The sequence below is a fragment of the Pituophis catenifer genome, unplaced genomic scaffold (assembly GCF_029215685.1).
Source record: "Pituophis catenifer annectens isolate HBS135680 unplaced genomic scaffold, rPitCat1.0.hap2 SCAF_3, whole genome shotgun sequence".
Lineage (NCBI taxonomy): Eukaryota > Metazoa > Chordata > Lepidosauria > Squamata > Colubridae > Pituophis > Pituophis catenifer.
Window position 1 is genome coordinate 104,545,701 of NW_027256883.1, and position 16,312 is coordinate 104,562,012.

General features: G+C 39.1%; 1 protein-coding gene across 1 annotated transcript in view; it reads right to left on the reverse strand.

Annotated features, from left to right (window-relative positions):
* SUCO (SUN domain containing ossification factor) overlaps positions 1-16,312 on the reverse strand; it is a 257,495-nt gene that overhangs the window by 224,850 nt on the left and 16,333 nt on the right. The gene's annotated exons all lie outside the window — the stretch shown is intronic.

A 16,312-nucleotide genomic window follows, 5' to 3' on the forward strand; every position in this document is an offset into this window, starting at 1 on the left:
TGCCAGCTTAGCGTCATCTGCAAATTTGATGAGTTCCTCTTCTATTCCCTCATCTAAGTCATTTATGAAGATATTGAAGAGTACTGGGCCTAAGATGGAACCTTGTGGTACCCCACTGCTTATTTCCCTCTATGTAGATGTAGTACGGTTTGTCAGCTAATTACAAATCCATCTGGTGCTGTTGTCATCTGTTCCACATTTTTCTAGCTGACTAAGAAGTAGGTTGTGGTCTACTTTGTTGAATGCCTTACTCAAATCTAAGTATACTCTGCCCACAGCATTTCGCTGGTCTACTAATGCAGCCACTTTATCAAAGAATGAAATAAGATTGGTTTGGTATAATCTGTTTTTAACCAACCCATGCTGGCTTTTAGTTATAGCTTCATATTTTGTGTGTAGTCATGTGAAAATAATGTTCCATGACTTGGAGGCCGTGCGGGTCTGGATGGGGAGGAACAGGCTCAGACTCAACCCTTCCAAGACCGAGTGGTTGTGGCTTCTGGCGTCCCGATATAGTCAGCAGGTGCCATCGCTGACTATTGGGGGTGAATCTTTGCCCCCCACAGAGGCAATCTGGGTGTCCTCCTGGACGCACGGCTGTCTTTAGAAGAACATATGACGGCCGTGGCCAGGGGGGCCTTTTATCAGGTCCGCCTGATTCGCCAGTTGCAGCCCTTTCTGGATCGGGACGCCCTGCGCACGGTCACTCACGCCCTTGTTACCTCCCGGTTGGACTACTGCAATGCTCTCTACATTGGGCTCCCCTTGAAGAGCACTCGGAGGCTCCAACTGGTCCAGAATGCGGCCGCGTGGGTGGTTATGGGTGCAACCCGTTGCGCCCACGTGACACCCCTCCTGCGCGAGCTGCACTGGCTCCCAATGGTCTTCCGGGTGCGATTCAAGGTGTTGGTTACCACCTTTAAAGCGCTCCATGGCATTGGACCCGGGTATCTTCGAGACCGTCTTCTGCCACCAATAGCCTCCCACTGACCAGTCCGCTCCCAGAGAGGGTCTCCTCAGGGTGCCATCGGCCAAGTCATGTCGGCTGGCGACACCCAGGGGGAGGGCCTTCTCTGTGGGAGCCCCAGCCCTGTGGAATGAACTGCCCCCGGAAATTCGTAAGATTTCTGACCTCCGGGTATTTCGCTGCGCACTCAAGACCCTATTGTTCCGCCAGGCTGGGTTAGCAACATAATTTTAAATTGGATGTTTTAAATTTTGGGGGTTTTAAATTAAGCCAAATTTATTTAATATTTTTAAATTATTTTAAATTGTTGTTTATTCTGTTTTTAATTAGGCTGTACACCGCCCTGAGTCCTTCGGGAGAAGGGCGGTATAGAAATAAAATTATTATTATTATTATTATTATTATTATTATTATTATTATTATTATTATTATTATTATTATTATTATTTATTTATTTATTTATTTATTTATTTTTTCAAACTGTTTATCCATCAGGCCCAAGAGGAAAAGTTCTGATTTCACTTGAATATTTATATTTAAAATCTTTTCAATCATTGTATGTATTTGAACTTTGTTTCTAGATATTTGCAAATCTGTTCTTTGAGTACCTTTACCAGGATTTTACCAAGTATTGATGTTAGACTGATTGGTCTGTAGTTTTCTGGGACTTCCCCCACCCCCCACCCCCTTTCTTGAAGATGGGAACTGCATCAGCCCTTTTACAATCCTCCCGATGTTCCAGGATTTTTGACAGATATGGTACATTGGTTCTGAGCTAACATCTGCCAACTTCTTCAGAACTCTGGGATATAATCTGTCAGGTTGCGATTTATATTCATCAAAATCAGTCAGGTGTTCTCTTACGATTTTCTTGCTTATTTTAATTTTTATTTCTAGTATGTCCTTTACTGTCTAGTATGTCTAGTCTGTAGTTTTTTTGCTAGGTTGGACTATAGTTTCTTTTTGCGTGAAGACTGATGTGAAGAATGAGTTAAGCAGCTCTGCTTTCTCCCTACTGTCTGTTACTTCCTTGCCATCTTCTCTCTTTAGTGGACCAACTTCCTTGACTTTTTTCTTGTTATTAATATGTTGAAAGAAACTTTTTTTATTATCTTTGACTTTTGTTGTAACTCTTCATTCATTCTGAGTGTTTGCTTTCCTGACTTCATCTTTGCAGGTTCTGGCTATCTGCTGATATTCTGCCTTAGTTATGTGTCCCTCTTTCCATTTTTTGTACTTGTCCTTTTTGTCTTTCAGTTTATCGGAGACAACTTTGTGCAACCATGCTGGTTTCTTCTTGGATTTCTTGCTCTTCTTTTTCAGTGGTATTGTGCTGGACTGGGCTTTTATGATCACATTTTTCAGAATTTCCCATGCTTCTTAAGTTGTTTTCCCCTGTAGGATTTTCGTTCTAAGGATTTTTATCCTTTTGGATAAAAAAGTTGTCGGTTAGGTTGGTTAGGAATCTGTTTGATCTCCCACTTGTTGCAGAGTTTGTCTCCCAGTTGATATCTGGATAGTATGCTTCCTACATACATTTGTTAACTGGTTGGCAAAGACTTCATCTATTTCTTCTTATTGGTTGGGTGACCTGTAATATACATCTATGGCAATGTCACCCTTTTTTATTTTATATTGACCAATATACATTCTAGAGGTGTTTTATCTTTGATCAAGTGCATTTCTGTAAATGTGTAGTAATCTCTTACTCCACCTCCTCTTTTTGTAGATCTGTCTCTTTTGAACAATTTGTATCCATCCATCAGTACATTCCAGTCATGGGTTTCATCCCACCAGGTTTCTCTAATGGCAACCATATCATACCTAGCCCCGTGTATTATTGATTTTAATTCACCCTGTTTGTTTCCCAAGCTTTGAGCATTTGTATATAAACATTGAAAAGGTCTTAAATGCCATGGGTATGTTTTCTGCATCTCTTGTTGTTCGAAATTTTCTTTTTTTTCCATCACTCCCTACCTCACTGTTTGTTTTCTTGGGATTTATTTTATTTTGTGTTCTAAAATTCTAAAGTTTGCTCACCCTCTCCCCTCAATTTTAATTTAAAGCTCTTCTGATGAGTTGGGCCACTCTTTTTCCGAGTACATTTTTTTCTCTTTTCGTGAAGTGCAGCCCATCTCTTGCCAAGAATCCTTTGTGTAGGTAATGCAATACATGGTCCAGGAAACCAAAGTTTTCTTGATGACACCAACTCTTTAGCCAGTGGTTTATTTCTAAAATAGAGCCTTGGTAGTACAAGGGTTTAAGGCACCCTGTTATTAAGCTGCTTAAGACCAGCTGCCTGCAATTACTGCAGGGTTCGAATCTCGCCAAGGCTCAAGGTTGACTCAGCCTTCCATCCTTTCTAAGGTAGGTGAAATGAGGACCCAGTTTGTGGGGGCAATAAGCTGACTTTGTATAAATATACAAAAGTATGAAGGCTATTGCTTAACGCATTGTAAGCCGCCCTGAGTCTTCGGAGAAGGGCGGCATATAAATCAAATCAAAAAAAAAAAATCCTTTTTTCCCCTCAATGGGTTTTGAACTTTCATTGGGAGTACTGATAAGAATACTACTTGAGCTCCTAGCTCCTTAACTTTATTGCCTAGTTGCTTATAATCTCTCAATATTGTACTCCGGGTCTTTGTTGTGTCATTCGTCCCTATGTTTAGGGGGAGAAAAGGGTAGTAATCTTTGGGCCTAATTATTTTGGTTAGGTTCTCAGCTACATCCTTGATTTTTGCTCCAGGGAAGCAACATACTTCCCTAGATTGTATGTCTGGTCTGCAAATGGCTGGTTCTGTATCTTTAAGAATAGAATCTCCTATCACCAACACTCGCCTTCCTTTGGGGAGGGTGCAGTCTGGGGTGCTTTTCTCTTTATCCCAGATGTATTTGATAATGTGACATTTTTAGGGATATTTGATGATGTCTCTTTTCTAGGTGTCCATATGTTTTCTTTGTGGGGGAGGTTATGGGCCTGCATATTTTTATCTAGGGGGAGAAATTGATTCCTCAGTATTAATGGGGCTGCTTCTGGATGGGTTAGGTTAGGCAGTTGAAGTTTGTTTAGATGTATGCTGCTTCTCTTTGTTTGTCATGTTTCCTTCTATGTGTGACATGCCTCCATTTGTCTTCCTCCAAGGGTTTATCTGCAGGGTCAAATCCTCCGGGAGTTATTTGTTCATTATTTGGTTTGATTTGGGCATAGCTTTCTTGTGTAGGTTGGAGTTTGACTAGAGTTGCCTCTAGATCCTTAACTTTTTCTTCTAGTAGTTCATACAGTTTATATTTAATACATGTATAATTTGGGTGTTCTTTGGGCATTAATACATACATGGAACATATATTGCATACTACAATAGTTTCAGTCACCTGTTCCATGAGTTTAGTTTCTTTTTGCTGGTTCTTTTAAGAGCTAAATATATATATATAAAAGTAGGAGATTTTGTTTCAATATATATTTGAAGAAAGAAAAAAAATTTAAAATTTGGGTAGTTCATTTAAGGATGTAGAAGATTTTGCCACAGTTTTTCAGAAGAAAAATGTTAGTTAAAAATTTAAAAATGCAATACAGAGAGTCCTCAAGTTATAACAGTTCATTTAGTTACCATTTAAAGTTACAACGGCTTTGAAAAAAGGGACTTATGACCGATTTTCACACTTACAACCATTGCAACATCCCTATGGTCACATGATCAAAATTCAGATGCTTGGCAACTGGTTCATATTTATGATGGTTGCAGTGTCCTGGGGTCATGTGATCAGCTTTTGTGACCTTCTGACAAGCGAAGTCAATACGGAATCCAGATTCACTGAACAACTGTGTTACTAACTTAACAAATGCAATGATTCACTTAATAACTATGGCAAAAAATCATAAAATTGCAGCAGCAGAGACTGGACATTGAGTTAGAGTGCTCTGTTCTCTAAAGCTGAAGCTGAGCAGAGCAGAGCAGACAGCAGAGCTGAACTAACAAAAGAGCTGACTAGCAGGATGAGAGGAGTTGACTAGAGCAGAGATGAGGCAAAAAGACCTGAGCACCGAAAGAGAAAACGGAGCTGGTGGAGAAAATGACAAACATCCGGAATAGCAAAAGACCGGAATGAAGGCAACAAATTAAGGCTGAGGTCCCAATAGGCAGAGAGGAAACCAGTAGAGAATAAAAATAAATACAGGACAAAAAACAGAAAATAAAAGACAAATAAATAGGCAAATAATAAGGATAAGAGTGGAACATTAGAAATCAAGGAAGAACAGGATTAATAAAGATCAATCAATAAATAAGGTAAATAAAATAAAATTAAATAAATAATAAGGTAGGGAAGAATTGGAACTTAAAAACTTAAAAAATATATGTTCCGGTTGGCTCCGCATGACTTCGCTGACGCTCCTCTGTGGGCGCCCTATCCCCGGTTCCGTAAAAGCCCCAGAACAGCCGAAGCCGTCTGGTGCTTGAAAACCCTCTCCCCGGGCAAAGGGGAGAGAGAAGAGCCGGCAGGCGGAGGTAGAGCCCCCCAAGTGCCCTAGGAGAAACCCTGGGGCGCGAAGGGCGAGGGCTCCCTAGAAGTCTGCCAATCTGCTCCGGACCTGGGAAGACTCCGCTATTTAGCAGGGCTAGAAGCTGCGACCATCTCTGCTGACAACAAATGAGGGATTTTTAACACCTTTAATTGCTGCAGGCAGAACAAGCCAGGAGAAGTCAGACTGCAAGTATTTACACTTAACTCCAAAGTTTATAGCCTCCTTCGGAAGTAATAAGTTAGCAATTTGCATCAAAATGGCGATTGAAACCTGAAAGGAAGGGGCGGAGAAAGGGAAAGTTACAGAGAGTTTCATTTCCCTGGCAGCCTCTTGCCTGGAAAGAACTGTTGTGCTGAGAGAAGGAGGATTTTAAACGTTAATTTACGATTGGGAAAATTCTTTGACTTTGATGAACTTTTCTTTTTGGCTTCTGAATAAAATACAACGATCAATTTAAACTGAAAATGGCCTCAAAATCTGTAAAGACCAATCCTATTAAAGAAACTGGGAGTGCTGGAAGCTCCCCAGCTCATATCCCTAGACTGCAAGCCTCTGCCCCTCTAACAGACCCACAGATTTTAATGTTTGAGATGATACAAGAAGCCCTACAAGCCACACAAAATAAAATTGCTACTGTGATTAATGAAAAAATTAATGAAACTAATGAAAAAATTCAGGCTGTTTCAGATGAGATTTTAATTCGGAACCAGCAGATCAGAGATGATATACTATTGGCATTTAAATGTTTGGCAGGTGATATTGAAATGGTGGATGATAAAGTTGAAGAAATTAAGCAATCTATGGAAATTTTGGACAAAAAATTAGGAGAGACTCACAGCAGACTTGAGAGAGCTGAAGATGATGTAACAATGTTACAATATAGAGATATGGAATTTGCTTTAAGATTCAGAGGAGTGAAGGAGAATAAACAAGACAACTTGAAAGAAATGATGTCAGAGGCATTGGCACAATTGCTTGGAGAGATGAAAACTGAGCTGGGCTGGCAGATTGACAAGGCATATCGTGTTAACTCTTGGGTGGCCAGACAGAAACACTTAACAAGAGACATTGTAATATATTTTACTACAAGGAGAGTACGCAATGAAATTTTACAGGCTACTTTTAAAAATAAGCTTCAGGTTGAAGGCCAGGAGGTGATGACAATGAAAGAAATCCCCCCCAAGACGTTGAGAGTGAGAAGGGAGTATGTTTTTCTGGTGGATGAGCTGAAAAAACGTCAATTACAGTACAGATGGGAGGTCCCAGCCGGTTTAGTGGTGACGTATTCTGGAGAGAGATATCGGCTTAATACAATATGGAAAGCAAGAGATTTTTACATCAATGTATTGAAGGCTAGGACACCCAAATCACCAGAAGGAAAAAGAAAGAAGGAAGTACTGGAAGGAGAGAGAGAAGAGCTACTGACAGTGGTTCAGAGGGGAGTTTTGACTGGTCAAGAAGAACCACTACAAATTCAGATGGCTGTTCAAGATGTGGATTTAATTGATATATTTGCAGAACCGAAGGATCAAAGACAGACCAGAGCAGCAACAGCTAAGCGTAAGGAAGAATTAAGACAGCAACAACAACAACAACAACAACTCCAGATAGCAACTCAAGAAACTACCAAAACAGAAGCTGTGGGAGGAGCAAGACCTAAAGGACAAATGAGGCAAGACCATCAGAAATTGCTCCAAGCGCTTCAGAGGCCCAGAGATGGGAACTAGATTTTAGACCTGGAATGTCAATGATTTGAATTCTCTGCAGAAGAGAAGTAAAATATTTCACTATCTTAAACAATTTAAGAATGAAGTAATTTGTTTACAAGAGACTCATATTAGGATACAAGATCAAAAATATTTGACAAATGCAAGATTAGGTACACATTACGTTGCAGCAGCATCAGAGAAGAAAAATGGTATAGTTATATATGTGAAAAGAGACTTAATTGCAAAATTAGTTGAAGCGGATGATCAAGGAAGATTTTTAGCGATTGAACTTGTTAGGATATGGTTTGAGCCTAACTATGTTGTCCAGGCAATATAAGTGAAGCTGAAATTGTATAATGTGGCTTTAATGCTGAGTCATGCTGTAATTACATAATTACTGGTTGTAAGAATATTTAAGCAAGGTACTGCAATGTGTTCAGTTGCTGCTATGATATGCTGTTGAGAGGTTGCTGCTATGATGCTGCTGTTGATGATGAAGCTGTGATGATAAGCTACCATTGAGAGGAGGTGCTATCTGTAATTATCATTGGATGGATCTGCAACCATTGTGGTTTGTGAACCAGAGTGAGTTTGTTATTCTAACCAACTACTGTTTGTTGGGTAAGAAGATTCTGTAACTACTGGACTGATTTACTGGCAAAGACTTGGAATTTGTTTAAGGACTATGAGACTGTTTTTCTACTATAAAGTAAGCTTTTGATAAACCAGTTTGCTTATCTCTTATTCATTGCTCTCAGCAACGTTTCTCTGTGCAATCTACTCTGCTGGTTGGTAACACAACAATAACCTTAACATTGGTTATGGGCCCAGAGCCAACCATAACTAACTAGGATTGTTAAAGGCTAAACTGAGAGTTAATGTGAATAGAACAAACTGTGTTTGTGATAAACAATCCAAGTGAAGATGGCACTAGAACAAGCAGCAAATTTTTCCATGATAACCCGGCTGGATGGAACAAACTATGTATCCTGGTCTGCAAAATGTATTCTACTTCTGCGTAGAGAAGGACTGTGGGGCATAGTAAATAATCCACCGGATGTAACAGCATGGGATCCTGCCGATGAGGAAGATGAGAAGAAAATAGCCAAGTTTAACAGAGACAATGAACGAGCTCTTTGCATTATTGGACTAACACTGGGTGACCAGCAGCTTGTCCATATTCGTGGCGAAGAGTCTGCTGCTAGGTGTTGGACCAAGTTGAAGAGACTATATGTTCGTGACTCTGTGGGTGCTCATATTTATCTCACACATGATGAATGTATTCATCTGTTACACAGGAGACTTGGGCATTTAAATTTCAGGACGTTAAAGCAAACAGTTCAGTTATCTGAAGGGATAAAACTACAAGCATGTAGTAAATATCTGAATTGCAATGCCTGTAGTCAGCAAAAAAGTAGGGTTACACCAGCAAACCGTGTTAATGGTTTTAAAACCACAAATCCATTAGAGGTAGTGTTTATAGACCTAATTGGACCCAAGAAACCTAGCATAGGAGGTGCCTGCTATATTCTGAGCATAGTAGACCATTATTCAAGATACGGATTCTGTTATCTTATGAAAACAAAATGTGAAACATTCCAGCATATTAACTGGCTACGTTTTGTAGAAAGGAAACAGAAATTTAAAGTTAAATGCTTAGTTACTGATAATGGTACAGAATTTACCAACCATAGATTGGAAAAGTTTTTGCAGGATGCAGGGATCCAACATAAATGGTCTGCTCCGTATATTGAGAAACGAGGTCAGACATTACAAGCCATGACTAGAACTATGTTGGCAGATTCTGGTTTGCCTGAAAATTTATGGGGTGAGGCTCTTATGTGTGCTAACCATGTGTTAAACAACGTGGTTCATTCCTCTACAGGAGAAATACCATTCACCTTATGGCATGGGAGGAAACCAAATCTTAGTTACTTACACACATTTGGAACCCCATCTTGGGTACATATTCCATCTAGTTTAAGGAGAAAGGATCAACAGAGAGCCAGAAAAATGTTTTTCGTTGGCTATGAATCAAATCATAGATCTTTTAGATTTTGGGCACAAGGAACTACTAATGTTTACTGTAGTGCAAGTGCTAAATTTCTAGAGCATGAAGGATGGGATAAACTAGAGCGTGCAGATTATAGACATGATAAGAATACTGTTAGTATAAAGCATAATATTCCTGATGATATTCCTGAGGATTTAGATGATGTAAAATCCTCTATCAAGGAGGAAGAACAGGAAGTAGGTTTAGAGGATGCAGTTTTAGGGGAGGAGTCAGATGAGCAATCTGCTCTAAGTCCTGCTTTACCTAGGAGATCAACTAGGGAAAGGCATCCACCTGATCGATATAAAGCAACCATAGTTTGCCAGGTTAATATTGAACCTTCAAGGTATGAGAATATCAAGCTTTATCCTGAAAAGGAGCAGAATGCTTGGAAGGAGGCAATGAGTAAAGAAATTAATTCTTTAACCAAGTTAGGTGTTTATGAAACTGTGAAATTGCCACCTGGTGAGAAATTAATAAGTTGTAGATGGGTTTACAAAATTAAGAAAAGCATAGATGGGGCAGTAACCCATAAAGCTCACCTTGTAGCTCAAGGTTTTTCTCAGACCGAAAAAGATTTTGATGAGGTTTTTGCTCCTAGTTTACGAGCTAGTACTTTGAGAACAATGCTAGTGTGGGCGGCTAAGTATAAATATACTATTAACCATATAGATGTAGAGACAGCATACTTGCATGCTCCATTGAGACATACCATCTATATGAGGAAGCCTTTAGGAGTTGAAACACAAAACCACACTGATTGTTGGAAGTTAAATAAAAGCCTTTATGGTTTGAGACAATCAGGGTTTGAATGGAACCAATGTATAGTTAAAGAGCTAAATAAGATAGGTTTTCATGAAGGTGTAGCGGATAAGTGTCTCTTTAAAAGAGAAACTAATGGTGTAGTATCATTTTTGTTATTGTTTACAGATGATATAGCCATAATAACTAAAACTGACAAGGAAGCCATAGATATTGTTAACCTGTTAGAAACCAAATTTAAGATCAGAAATTTGGGAAATATTAGGCATTATTTAGGTTTAGATATCAATCAAACAGCTAGGTTATAAAATATCTCAATCTAGCAAAATAAGCCAAATGTTAAAACGTTATGGCATGGAGCTATGTAAGCCAGCTAAAACGCCTATGGCACAGGATTTTCAACAAGGTGAAATCCAAAGTCCTAAATTTAGTAAAGAGATCTACCAGTCTCTTATAGGTAGTCTATCTTATATAAGCAATTGGTCAAGACCTAATATTTCATTTGGAGTAAACCAATTAGCGAGATATAATGCAGAGCCAACTGATAGGCATTGGCAGGCCGCAAAGCGTATATTAAGGTATCTGAAAATGACGATGCATTATGCATTGTATCTGGAACCTAACAATGATTTAATATTGAGTGCATATGCTGATGCCAGTTTTGCTACTGATGTGACCACCAGAAAATCCACATCGGGTATAGCTATGTTAGACAATTGTTTGATTGGCTGGAAATCAATTCGTCAAAAACATATTAGTCTTTCGACTATGGAGGCAGAATTCTCATGTTTGTCACTAGTTTGTACAGATTTGATTTATTATAAACAACTAATGATGGATATTGGTTTAGTTATGGATTATCCAATTGTAATACATGAGGACAAACAAGCTGCTATAAAAATGGCAACAAATTTAGCAGTTAAAACTAGAACTAAGTGTACTGACATTAGGTATCTGAATGTTCGTCAGCGTATCCAAAGCAACATGGTTAAGTTGGAATATTGTATGTCAGAAGACAATATAGCTGATAATTTTACCAAGGCACAAGGTGCTATCAAACATAGAACGTGTTGTGACAGCTATGGATTAAGAATCTAGACTGTATATATTGACCTGTCCAAAGGGGAGAATGTTAGGATATGGTTTGAGCCTAACTATGTTGTCCAGGCAATATAAGTGTACTGTTACTTTAAGCTGAAATTGTATAATGTGGCTTTAATGCTGAGTCATGCTGTAATTACATAATTACTGGTTGTAAGAATATTTAAGCAAGGTACTGCAACGTGTTCAGTTGCTGCTATGATATGCTGTTGAGAGGTTGCTGCTATGATGCTGCTGTTGATGATGAAGCTGTGATGATAAGCTACCATTGAGAGGAGGTGCTATCTGTAATTATCATTGGATGGATCTGCAACCATCGTGGTTTGTGAACCAAAGTGAGTTTGTTATTCTAACCAACTACTGTTTGTTGGGTAAGAAGATTCTGTAACTACTGGACTGATTTACTGGCAAAGACTTGGAATTTGTTTAAGGACTATGAGACTGTTTTTCTACTATAAAGTAAGCTTTTGATAAACCAGTTTGCTTATCTCTTATTCATTGCTCTCAGCAACGTTTCTCTGTGCAATCTACTCTGCTGGTTGGTAACACAACAACAATAACCTTAACAGAACTTTTAATAAAAGGAGAAAAAATACTTGTAATTGGAGTATATGCCCCAAACCAACAACAAGAAAAATTTTATAACTTACTACACTCAAAGTTGACACAATGGAGATACAAAACTTGTATCCTATTGGGAGATTGGAATGGTGTTTTGGATGTAAAAAAAGATAAGAAGGGACCTAAACAAAATGTTTTAACAAGAGCAAAATTGCCCAAACCGTTCTGGGAGATGATGGACGACTGGGAATTGAGGGATATTTGGCGTGAAAGAAACCCAGAAGAAAAAGATTTTACTTTTTTCTCGGATAGACATCAATCTTTTTCAAGGATTGATTTTATATTAATTGCTAATGATTTATTATCTAGGGTGAAGAACACGAAGATCTGTTCAAGAACATTGACAGACCATAGTCCAGTCTGGATGGAATTGGAGTATGGGAAAGGGCCTAGGAGGTCCTGGAGGTTAAATGATAATTTGTTTAGATACGAAGAAAATGTAAAAGAGTGTAAAAAAATTATGAAAGAGTTTTTTGCTATGAATATGCAAAAGGGTACATCTATGGAAATGGTATGGAATGCAAGTAAAGCCCACATGCGAGGAATTTTGATATATTTGAATAATAAATATAGAAAGAAACAGGGGGGGAAAAAAAGAATTAGAAGAGGAGATTAATAAACAGGAACGGGCTTTAATAGCCAACCCAACAGATAAGAAAATTAAAGAGGCAATTACTTTACTGAAGGGTCAGTTTAATATGTTAATAGCAGATCAAGTGGCAACCAACTTACAATATGCAAAACATAATACTTTTTGTAACGCTAATAAACCAGGTAGGTGGTTGGCATATTTGTTAAGGAAAAAGCAGAAAGCAAGGACAATAGAGAAAATAAAATACAAGGGTAGGGAAGTTTATGAGCAAGAATTGATTAAAAAAGCCTTTTTAGAGTTTTATTCAAGGCTGTATATTGGTGATAAAATTCAAGATATAGATATAGATAGATATCTGCAGAAAGAGAATATTTGTATAACTTCAAAAGAACAGAGGGATAGCTTAAATCAATTGATAACTTCCGAGGAAATTATGTTTGCAATTAAGCAGTTGAAAGTGGGTAAAGCTCCTGGAACAGATGGTTTGACAGCTATTCATTATAAAAGTTTACAGGAGGAAATGGTGGAACCACTGAAGGAATTATTCAATAATATACAACAGGGAGGAGAGGTACCTCCAACTTGGAAGACAGCATTTATATCGCTGATCCCAAAAGATGGGCAAGACTATACAGATCCTAAAAACTATAGGCCGATTTCACTTTTAAATACAGATTATAAGATTTTTTCTAAAATTTTAGCAAACAGATTAATGACATGGACAGAAGCCAGAAAGAAGAGATAGAAAGGTTAACAAAATTCGAAATAGTTAAGAAGGTTAAATATTTAGGGGTTTATATTATGACTGCAAATATGAAATTATATCAACATAATTATGAACCGTTATGGCAAAAAATACAGAAAGAGATGGAAAATTGGAAGAAATTGCAACTGTCTTTGCTGGGTAGGATAGCCGCTGTAAAAATGAATATCTTACCAAGATTCTTATTTCTTTTTCAAATGATACCTATACTTAAAAAAGATGAAAATTTGAAGGAATGGCAGAAGGGCATAAACAAGTTTGTGTGGGCAGGGAAGAAACCACGAGTTAATCAAAAGATAATGCAAGACACCCAAGAAACAGGTGGTCTTAAAATGCCCAATTTAAGACTGTATTATGAAGCTGCTACCCTCTCAGCAATTACAGATTGGATAAATTTAACGGAGGAAGAGATACTGAATATTGAAGGATATAGTCTGGTCTATGGCTGGCATGCTTATCTATTGTATGACAAGAAAGTAGGTAAGACTTTTAAAAGTCACATATTAAGAAATGCTCTACTGCGTGTCTGGAAAAAGTATAAATATAAACTAAAGGATAAGTTACCAATATGGACAGTACCCAGACGCGATAGAGAATATAAATTTGGAGCAAAAGCAAGATAAGTTTACATATAAGGAACTCCTTTATAAGGAAGGAGTTAGATTACAATTAAAATCTATGGAGCAATTAAGAGAAGAAGGAATTATTAAGACTTGGTTTCAGTATGGTCAGCTGCAGGCCAGATGGAGAGAGGATCAAAAAACTGGTATTTTGCAGCAGGATGAGAATTTGATAAAGCAAATAAGAGATAAAGGTCAAATGCATATTAAAAGGTTGTATAATGTATTAGTGGAAATAGATTCGGAAACAGAGCTAGTCAAGGATTGTATGATAAAATGGGCACAAAACATAGGTGAACCAATAATGTTGGATACATGGGAAAAGGTTAGAAATGTAAGATTCACACAAGCTCAAAACTTAAGAGAGAACTTTTACAAAATGTTTTATAGATGGCATTTAGACCCAAAAAAACTAGCCTGCATGTATCCAAATTTACAGCCCAAGTGTTGGCGATGTGAGTGTGAAGATGCTACATATTTTCATATATGGTGGACATGTAAAAAAATTAAGGCTTTTTGGATAAAAATATGGTGGATTATTCAAAATATTTTAAGGAAAAAAATTAAATTTACACCAGTTTTTTTTGTTGGGAATAGTCACAGATTGTACTGTAATAGAGACTAAGTTGGTTTTGAATTTAATAACAGCGGCCAGGTTACTGGTGGCACAGTACTGGAAGAAGGAAGATCCACCTACCATTGAGGAATGGACATTAAAAGTTGTGCATCTGGCAGAGATGGCAAAAATTTCATCATATCTTAAAGATCATTCAAATGAAAGATACATATCAGAATGGAGAAGATGGATTGACTATATGCAAAAAAAGTATCCGAACAAGAAGATTCATATAGCTTATGAATGAAATATTTTTAAGTAGTTTATGTTTATAGTTGTTGAGTTATAAGGAGTTAAAGATTTAGGGAGAATATGAATGCAATAATTTGTTAGCATATCTTAGCTTTATGTTTGTGAATGCTATACCCTGTGCCTGTTCTGGGAAGTCTAGGGAGGGGGGTGGGGGGAAGGGGGGAGGGGGAAAGGGTGGGGGGAGAAAATGTTTGTATTTCTTATAAAACTTTTTAATAATATATATATATAGGGAAGAAAAGGATAACTAAAACTAGCTAACATAATAGTAAGTTAAATAAATAACAAGGTAGAAAAACAAGCACAAAAAGGCAGAAAAAAGGATTAAAAATTAGGGTTAATTACCTAGAACGGAGAAGCTAGAAACAAGGTTAAGAGCAAAGCACTATTCCTCCGTCAACAAAAAAGGGAGATTTTCAAATTTCAATTTTTTAAACTTTAAAACTTTTAAATTTTGAAAATTTTAATCCTTGAGTTACAACCACAATTGAGCCCAAAATTTATGTTGCTAAGTGAAACATTTGTTAAATGGGTTTGCTCCATTTTCCCCCATGCAGGTCGCTGGGGAGGGCTGCCCGGCTGGAAGGACACAGGGAGAGGGCTGCAGTAGTCGGGCTGCCTCTATTTTGCTAGGCCCTGGGTCAGGATGCTTGGCTGCCTCCTCAAGCCAGGCTGCCTAGCTTAGAGTATGGGTCTAGGCCTGTGGTAGCAAACTGTGGCACGCGGAGCCCTCTCAGCTCCACTGTGCATGCACGCGCTTCCCGTTGGCCAGCTGATTTTCGGGTCTCTGCCCTGCAGGAGACATGTATATGTACTTTCTCCTCACTTTCTGCTGCCTGTGCCTTCCCAGATCTCCGGAGATTCCCCTCCCAACCGTTTTGGGAGGCAAGACTTTTCCCCCCTCCCAGCCCTGTTTTGGGAGGCAAGGCTTTTCCCCACTCCCAGCCCTGTTTTGGGATGTGAGTTTTTTTCCCCGTCCCAGCTGGTTTTGGGACGCCAAGCTTTTTTTCCTCTCCCAGCTGTTTTGGGATGCGAGGCTTCCCCACCCCAGCGCTGTTTTGGAATGTGAAGCCAAAAGGGGGGGGGGTCGCACACGTGTACACAGGAGAAGATTGTGGGGGATCGCATGCGCATGCGCAGGGGGAGAGGAGTGGGAGTTGCACGTGCATGCACAGGGGAGGAGATCGCGGGGAATCGCATGCGCATGCGTGGGGGGAGAGGAGTGGGGGGTCACGTGCACATGAGCGGGGGGTCATGCGCACATGTGCAGGGTGCAGGGGGTGCGGGAGGGGCATTGCATTATGGGTGTGGGCACGCATGCAAGATAGCACACGCACGCATGCACGCTTTTGGCACCCGAGGATCACACGCGCGTGCATACACTTTTGGCACCCGAAGAAAAAAAGGTTAGCCATCACTGGTCTAGGCAATTACTAAATATACTGTGACCCACCAGTTCGCTGCCTCCAACAGCCTCCCTTCTTGTCTGCCACCAGTTTGCTGCTTTCAGTTGCCTCTTTAAGCATTGGGCTGCTTAATTGGGCTCCTGAGCTGGATCTATTCTCTGTTGCCGGCTGCCCTGACTCAGCGTGCAGCCATTTATTCGCTGTGCTGCTGTTTTGCTGGTGTTTTCCTCCTTAACTCCAATTTCTTTTCTTTTATCCTTTCTATCTTCCTTATCTAGCTTTCTGCTTCTTTTTTCTCCCTTCCCCCCCTTATACTTTCCTACTTAAT